The sequence below is a fragment of the Rhinoraja longicauda genome, chromosome 34 (genome assembly GCF_053455715.1).
Source record: "Rhinoraja longicauda isolate Sanriku21f chromosome 34, sRhiLon1.1, whole genome shotgun sequence".
Lineage (NCBI taxonomy): Eukaryota > Metazoa > Chordata > Chondrichthyes > Rajiformes > Arhynchobatidae > Rhinoraja > Rhinoraja longicauda.
The window spans coordinates 3248936-3258419 of record NC_135986.1 but is presented as its reverse complement, the minus strand read 5'-3'; positions in this window follow the sequence as shown (position 1 = coordinate 3258419).

Genomic DNA, 9484 nt, shown 5'->3' with positions numbered 1-9484 from the left:
GAGAGAGAGAGAGAGAGAGAGAGAGAGAGAGAGAGAGAGAGAGAGAGCACACACACACAATCGTGCAATCACGCATGCACATGCACACACACACTGCACACACATACACACACAAACACACACACACCGTGCCAGTGGTCGGGATGGAGCCCAGGTGTATGTGGGCTGTACTTGAGTACTGGGCCACTGCATTAAGGAGAACAGAACAGGTTTCTAACACAGCAATCGTTGATTATATTTTCAGATGCTGCTGATGTACCTGAGAATTATTCTCCCAACGTGCCTGTTTCTCAGGTAAGACCGTTGCTGTTTAAATCAAGAAGCCTACTGATTATACAGATGGAGACTCAGAGTCACACAGCGTGGGAAACAGGCCCTTCGGCCCAACTCCCCCCTGCTGACCAACATGCCCCATCTACACTAGTCCCCTTTGCATGCGCTTGGTCCTTGTTGTGTTTTTTTTGACTGTCATGGAGTCACAGAGTGATACAGCATGGAAACAGGCCCTTCGGCCCAACTTGCCCACACCGGCCAACAATGTCCCAGCTACACTAGTCCCATCTGCCCGCGTTGGCCCATATCCCTCCAAACCCGTCCTATCCATGAACCTGTCTAACTGTTTCTTAACGATGGGATAGTCCCAGCCTCAACTACCTCCTCCGGCAGCTCGTCCATACACCCACCACCCTCTGTGTGGAAAAAGTTACTCCTCGAATTCCTATTAAATCTTTGCCCCTTCACCTTGAACCTGTGTCCTCTGGTCCTCGATTCCCCCACTCTGGCAAGAGACTCTAATGTGCGTCTACCTGATCTATTCCTCTCATGATTTTGTACACCTCTATAAGATCGCCCCTCATCCTCCTGAGCTCCATGGAATAGAGACCCAGCCTTGTTCAACCTCTCCCTGTAGCTCACACACTCTAGTCCCTGGCAACATCCTCGTGAATCTTCTCTGAACCCTTTCCAGCTCGGCGACATCTTTCCTGTAACACGGTGCCCAGAACTGAACACATAATCAATTTCCCTCCTGGGTTGAATAACGTTTTATCGTACAGTATCGTAAAGTCTTGTTTGGGCAGTGACTAGTGGGGTACCGCAAGGCTCAGTGCAGGGACCCCAGTTATTTACAATATATATTAATGATTTGGACGAGGGAATTGAATGCAACATCTCTAAGTTTGCGGATGACACGAGCTGGGTGGCAGTGTTAGCTGCGAGGAGGATGCTAGGAGGCTGCAGAGTGACTTGGATAGATTAGGAGAGTGGGCAAATGCATGGCAGATGCAATATAATGTGGATAAATGTGAGGTTATCCACTTTGGTGGCAAGAACAGGAAGCAGAGTATTACCTGAATGGTGGTCAATTAGGAAAGGGGAGATGCAACGTGACCTGGGTGTCATGGTGCACCAGTCATTGAAAGTAAACGTGCAGGTGCAGCAGGCAGTGAAGAAAGCGAATGGTATGTTAGCATTCATAGCAAGAGGATTTGAGTATCGGAGCAGGGAGGTTCTGCTGCAGTTGTACAGGGCATTGGTGAGACCGCACCTGGAGTATTGTGTACAGTTTTGGTCTCCTAATCTGAGGAAAGACATTCTAGCCTTAGAGGGAGTACAGAGAAGGTTCACCAGATTGATCCCTGGGATGGCAGGACTTTCATATGAAGAAAGACTGGATAGACTCGGCTTGTACTCGCTGGAATTTAGAAGACTGAGGGGGGATCTTATAGAAACATATAAAATTCTTAAGGGTTTGGAGAGGCTAGATGTGGGAAGATTGTTCCGATGTTGGGGAAGTCCAGAACAAGGGGTCACAGTTTAAGGATAAGGGGAAGTCTTTTAGGACAGAGATGAGAACGTTTTTTTTCACACAGAGGAGTGATGAATCTGTGGAATTCTCTGCCACAGAAGGTAGTTGAGGCCAGTTCATTGGCTATATTTAAGAGGGAGTTAGATGTGGCCCTTGTGGCTAAAGGGATCAGGGGGTATGGAGAGAAGGCAGGTACGGGATACTGAGTTGGATGATCAGCCATGATCATATTGAATGGCGGTGCTGGCTCGAAGGGCCGAATGGCCTACTCATGCACCTATTTTCTATGTTTCTATGTTTCCCCTTTCTCTGCAGGGCGATGGATCGAAAGAGATTGTCTACGCTGTCTTAAAGGTGAAGGAAAGTTCGACACCAAGAAACGTGTCCCACCCTGAGCCAAAGGACTTGTACGCTGCAGTTAGATTTACACCGACAACGATCAGACTGCCTGTGTGAACGTTGTCTTGTCTTTAAAGTCCACAGTATATTAGTCGATGTTTAGTTTTTGTTTCGCTTAGATTATTTAGTTTAGCGATACAGCGCAGAAACAGGCCCTTTGGCCCACCGGAATCAGGGGCCACACACAGTTTAAGAATAAGGGGTAGGCCATTTAGAACGGAGATGAGGAAAAACCTTTTTCAGTCAGAGAGTTGTAACATCTGTGGAATTCTCTGCCACAGGAGGCAGTGGAGGCCAGCTCTCTGGATGCTTTCAAGAGAGAGTCAGATAAGAGCTCTTAAGGATAGCGGAGTCAGGGGGTATGGGGAGAAGGCAGGAACGGGGTACTGATTGAGAATGATCAGCTCGAAGGGCCGAATGGCCTCCTCCTGCACCTATTGTCTATTGTCTATTGTCTATTGACCAGCGATTCCCCGCACACTAACACTATCCTACACCCAGCAGGGGCAATTATACACTTATTACCAACCCAATCAACCTACAAACCCGCACGTCTTTGGAGTGTGGGAGGAAACCGAAGATCTCGGAGAAAACCCACGCAGGTCATGGGGAGAACGTACAAACTCCGTACAGCAGCGCCCGTGGTCGGGATCGAACCCGGGTCTCCGGCGCTTGTGAGGCAGCAACTCTACCGCTGCGTCTTAACAGGAGATGAGGAGGAATTTCTTTAGTCAGAGGGTGGTGAATCTGTGGGATTCTTTGCCACAGACGGCTGTGGAGGCCACAAGTCAGTGGATATACCTAAGGCAGAGACAATAGACAATAGGTGCAGGAGGAGGCCATTCGGCCCTTTGAGCCAGCACCGCCATTCAATGTGATCATGGCTGATCATTCTCAATCAGTACCCCGTTCCTGCCTTCTCCCCATACCCCCCTGACTCCGCTATCCTTAAGAGCTCTATCCAGCTCTCTCTTGACTGCATTCGGAGAATTGGCTTCCACTGCCTTCTGAGGCAGAGAATTCACTGATTCACAACTCTCTGACTGGAAAGGTTTTTCCTCATCTCAGTTCCAAATGGCCGACCCCTTATTCTTAAACTGTGGCCCCTGGTTCTGGACTCCCCCAACATTGGGAACACTTGATGTATGCCTGAATCGACATTATAACTCAAATAAATTAATATCTTTTATTTACAATATTCTCCTTGACATTGACATTCCGTCATCAGAATCTTATAGACGAGCATGGGAGGACGAATTGAATCAATTTATAATGCAAGATATATGGGATGAAAGTTTACAACATATACATCAATGTTCATTGAATACTAGACATTCCTTAATACATTTAAAATAATACATAGATTACATTATTCGAAGACGAAATTAAATAGGATTTTTCCTAGTATCTCTCCTATGTGTGATAAATGTCAATTCAAGAAGCTAATTTAACTCATATTTTCGTAACTTGTATAAAAATGCAAAACTTCTGGTTGGAGATTTTTAAAATAGTTTCTAAAGTTATTAATAAAAAATTAGATATGGACCCAAAATTAATTATATTAGGATTATCAGAACATACTACAAATTTTACAGTAAGTCAGGTACATTTTCTTGATTACAGTCTAATAACTGCGAAAAAACTAATACTTAAATTTTGGAAAAAAACCAATAACCCCCACAATTAAAATGTGGACTATGGAAATGACAGAGACCCTGCATTTGGAAAAAATAAGGTTTGCCTTAATCGACAACCTGAGTTATTTTTAAAAATATGGTCTCCATTTATTGAATTTTTAGAAAAGTAAATGGGTTTGGCACAGGACTAAAATAAAAAAAATTTAAATAAAAAGTTGAAACTTGAGTTGGGGGTTGGATGTACGTACAGCTGTGTTTTTGTCTCCCGGATCTACTCCCGTTAATTTTTTATTGTTAGATCCTTTTTTTAATTTTTTTAACCCTCTTACTCTCTCTCCCCAAGTTTATAGTTTTATATTTTTATTTTACTTTCTCTCTTCAAAAATTTAAAAATTGAAGCTATGTAAGAACTTTGTAACAAATGTGTTTTTCTTATTTCGATTTGTACATATGCTTTTCAAAAATAAAATTGGGAACATGTTCCTGCCTCTAACGTGTCCAACCCCTTAATAATCTTATACGTTTCGATAAGATCTCCTCTCATCCTTCTAAATTCCAGTGTATACAAGACAGATTGTTGATCAGTGCGGGTGTCAGGGGTTACGGGGAGAAGACGGGAGAATGGGGTTGGGAGGGAGAGATAGATCAGCCATGATTGAATGGCGGAGTGGACTCGATGGGCCGAATGCCTCATTCTGCTCCTTATCACTTATGAGACCGGAGAAAACCAACCCGGGGAGAACGTGCAAACTCCGTACAGACAGCACCCATGTTCTGTGATGCTAGAAAGTTCTGCCTCAGCAGTAAACAGAATGGACGTAGGAGGGGGAGGGGGCGATTTAATTTCCTGCTGCCTTCTTTGAATTCTTTCATTGTCTTCCATTAATACTTTAACAATGCAGGGAGACCTGAATCTGTGTGCGTTATTTTGTTGTGTCTCACTGTCCACATTCCATCAAACGGTTAGGTTGCCCAAACCACTCCCTAAACACACATTAATTCTTGTTCCTTCTCTCCTGAGATGCTGCCTGACCCGCTGAGTTACTCCAGCATTTTGTGAATAAATACCTTTGATTTGTACCAGCATCTGCAGTTATTGTCTTATACACACACACACACACAAATACACACACACGCACACACACCCACACACGCCACACACACACACACCACGCACACACACACACACACACACACACAGGACAATTTTTGCACATACACCAAGCCTTCTCCCCATACCCCTTGATTCCGCTAGCCCCTAGAGCTCTATTTAACTCTCTCTAAATCCATCCAGTGATTTGGCCTCCACTGCCCTCTGTGGCAGAGAATTGCACAAATTCACAACTCTCTGGGTGAAAAAGTTTTTTCTCACCTCAGTTTTAAACGGCCTCCCCCTTTATTCTAAGACTGTGTGGCCCCTGGTTCTGGACTCACCCAACATTGGGAACATTTTTTCCTGCATCTAGCTTGTCCAGTCCTTTTATAATTTTATATGTTTCTATAAGATCCCTCTCTCATCCTTCTCAACTCCAGCGAATACAAGCCCAGTCTTTTCAATCATTCCACATACGGACAGTCCCGCCATCCAGGGATTAACCTGGTGAACCTACGCAGCACTGCCTCAATTACAAGGACGTCCTTCCTCAGATTAGGAGACCAAAACTGTATTTGCAGGACCTTCCCACACATATGAATGGATGTTGATTTCTCAAACCTCAAGTAACCCTGCCATTTCCTCTCTCCCCCCTCCCTCCCCGTCCCGCCTCGTTGAACTAGTTTCACTTCCGTCCTGCTTGGTTACGCTGTTGCATAACCTGTTATCACCTAGCCCGCAGCCAACAATAGGCCATTGTGGGCTCCACCTATCTTGGCCGCTGGGAGTTGTCCTTTTGCAAACCTTTCGTTCATTTGATCTTTGTACCTTTTTCACGCCCACAATACCCCTTTCCCCCTCACTCTCAAATTTTCCACTCTGTATCTGAAAACTAAACTAAACTAAACTAAACTGAACATGCAGGTGTGTAGGTGAATTGGCTTCTGTAAAATTGTCCTTAGTGGGTAGGGTTGCCCAAACTGTCCCGTAATAGCCGGGTTATCCCATACTAAATTAGTTTGCCCTGTATGGGACCGCCCTTGCCCCATATTAGGGTCGGGGGCGCTGTAGGCCCGGGCAGTGTAGGCCCGGACAATGTAGGCCCGGACGCTGTGGGCCCGGACACTGTAGGCCCAGACACTGTACGGCCCGGACAATGTAGGCCCGGACACTGTAGGCCCGGACAATGTAGGGCCGGACAGTGTAGGCCCGGACAGTGTACGCCCGGACAATGTAGGCCCGGATGCTGTGGGCCCGGACACTGTAGGCCCAGACACTGTGGGCCCGGACACTGTAGGCACGGACAATGTAGGCCCAGACACTGTAGACCCGGACAATGTAGGCCCGGACACTGTAGGCCCGGACAATGTAGGCCTGGACAGTGTAGACCCGGACAGTGTAGGCCCGGACAGGTGTAGGCCCGGACAGTGTAGGCCCGGACAATGTAGACCAGACTCTGTACGCCTGGACAATGTAGACCTGGACACTGTAGGCCTGGACAATGTGGGCCCGGACAGTGTAGGCCCGGACAACGTAGGCCCGGACAATGTAGGCACGGGACAATGTGGGCTCGGACGCTGTAGGCCCGGACACTGTAGTGCCCGGACACTGTTGGCCCGGACACTGTAGGCCCGACACTGTAGGCCCAATATACGGGATGTCCCGGCTAATACGGGACAGTTGGCGACCCCTAGCTGTAGATCCTTCGATGAAGGAGAGGTCAGAACCTGTCTGTGATGTCCTTTTGTGTAGTTTGTGGCTTCTCGCTTCATCATCTTTTGTTTGGATTTGGTTCTCTAGTGACTTTGAATGCCTGACATCAATGTTTAACCTGGCTCTATTGCTTTAATTCCCAGAGCAACAAAAAACTGATTTTCATTCAAGTTCTTTGAGATCTGGGTGGATTAATGACATTGGAATGGACTGAGCTTACAATTCACCAGGCAAGACACACATACCCGCACACAGCCAAACTCTTCAGTAAGGCCCATCAGTCATAGCAGCAGAATGAGGCCATTCGGCCCATCGAGTCCACTCGCCATTCAATCATGGCCGATCTCTATCTCTCCCTCCCAACCCCATTCTCCTGCCTTCTCCCCATAACCCCTGACACCCGCACTAATCAACAATCTATCTATCTCTGCCTTAAAAAATACCCACTGACTTGTGGCCTCCACAGCCGTCTGTAGCAAAGAATCCCACAGATTTTACCGCCCTCTGACTGAAGGAATTTCTCCTCATCTCCTTCTTAAAGGAGCGCCCTTTAATTCTGAGGCTGTGCCCTCTGGTCCTAGACTCTCCCATTAGTGGAAACTTCCTCTCCACATCCACTCTATCCAGGCCGCTCACTGTTCTGTACGTTTCAATGAGGTCCCCCCTCATCCTTCTAAACTCCAGTGAGTACTGGCCCAGTGCCGACAAACGCTCATCGTACGTTAACCCACTCATTCCTGGGATCGTTCTTGTAACCTCCTCTGGATCATCTCCAGAGCCAGCACGTCCTTCCTCAGATACGGGGCCCAAAATACGCTCACGATGTTTCCCATCCTAGTTCTCCGACTAGTTTCGTTGTCCTCCTGATTACATTTTTGCCGATTGTGTGTCCCCTGAGCTGACGAAGAACCAATCTACATTTTCCTTGACCAGCATCCCCTTTGATCTATCGCTTTCCACACCTTACCCTTCCATATCTCTGCGCCCCCCCCCCCTCCTCTCCTCCTGGCTCTCAGTCTGAAGCAAAGATACTAAAATGGCGCCCAAAATGGCGGCACTGCCCTAGCAGCTGCGGCTTACCTGCGGTCCGTTTGTCTTTGTGTTTTTGTTGTTTTTTTTGTCTTAATTGTAGATGTGATATTATGTTTTTTTGTGGTTTTGTACTATGTGTGTGTGTGGGGGGGGGGGGGGGGGGGGGCGGGAACTGTAAAATTGTAAATTTGTCCCTTCCAAACGGAGACCCGACCTTTGTTTTTTGGGTGGTGTCTCCGTTCCTGCTGCGGCCTACCATCGGCCAAACTCCTGGGGCTGGCGGCCTCCAGGGCTCTGGTTCGCAGAGCCCGCAGACCGGACTCATCATCAGCGGAGCCGGCCGTCTTCGGAGGCTGCGGGAGTGGCTGCGACTCGTCTTCGGAGGCTTCAGCTCGGGCCGCGTGGATGCTGACATCGGGAGCTCCGGCAGCGGCAACGTGTTCGCCCGCCCCGGATCGCGGGCTTGGGTCGGCCCACCGCGGACATTTCACCGTCCGGTGCGGCCTGAAATAGGCCGCGGAATTTTTCTCTGCTCGGCGGGGGCTTCAATGTCGGGAGCCCCGACGTGCAGCGGCAGCGTCTTCGCCCGCACCGGATCGTGGGGCTTGGGTCGGCCCGCTGTGGCCTGGAATGTGGCAACTTCAACAGCCGGACCGCGGGAGAAGACGGCAGGGGAAGAGAAAAGACATTCTGGCCTTCCATCACAGTGAGGAGGGGACTGGAGGAGACTCAATGTGATGGATGTTTCTTTTTTGTGTGTTTTGTGTTGGTTGGGGTTGTGTAATTTGCTTATTTTATTGCTCTTATTGTTGGACTGTGGGTGACGAAATCTCTTCCATAAAAACTTGTTTTGTGGATGACAAATAAAGATATCCTGAATCCTAGAGGAGCAAAGATAGACCACTCGACCCTAAAAACCGTAGTACGTCACGGCGCCATTTTAGTAGGCAGAAACTTGCAGAAACATTTAAAAAGAAAAATAACACAAATCTGTGAGTTGATAGATGGGATATATTCTGCATTTTTATGGTGTCATCACACCTACTGTTCCCCCAAGACACTGATTACACTGCGAGAGGCAGAGCGAACGGCGGGTTTTGCTTACTAAAATGGCGGCCGTTATGCTCCTTTGCGTACTACACTTCAGTACGGGCGATTTCAACGGAGTGGTCCATCTCAATTTACAACCCTTGTCCAAGTCAGCCCACCGGCTCCACGCCGACCAGTGATCCCCGCACACTAACACTACACACACACACACACACTAGGGGCGATTTTTACATGTGCCAAGCCAATTAACCTACAAACCCGCTCGTCTTTGGAGTGTGTGGGAGGAAACCGGAGCACCCGGAGAAAACCCACGCAGGTCACGGGGAGAACGTACAAACTCCGTACAGACAGCGCCCGTAATCGGGATCGAACCTGGGTCTCCGGAGCTGCATTCGCTGTAAGGCAAATCTATCCAACACACGAGGGACAATTTTACAGAAGCTAATTAACCCACAAACCTGCAAAGTCCAGTTTATTTGAGTCGAGTTGAGTTTAGTTTAGTTTGGACACACAATGCTGGAGTAACTCAGCGGGTCAGGCAGCATCTCCGGAGAGAAGGAATGGGCAACGTTTCGGGTCAAGAACCTTCTTCAGAAAGGTTAGTTTAGTTTCATTTCATTTAGTTTCGTTTCATTTCGAGGTACAGCGTGGAAACAGGCCCTTCGGCCCACCAAGTCCACGCCGACCAGCAGTCACCTGATACACTAGTACTATCCTACACACACCGTGGACAGTCTTACAGAAGCCAATCCA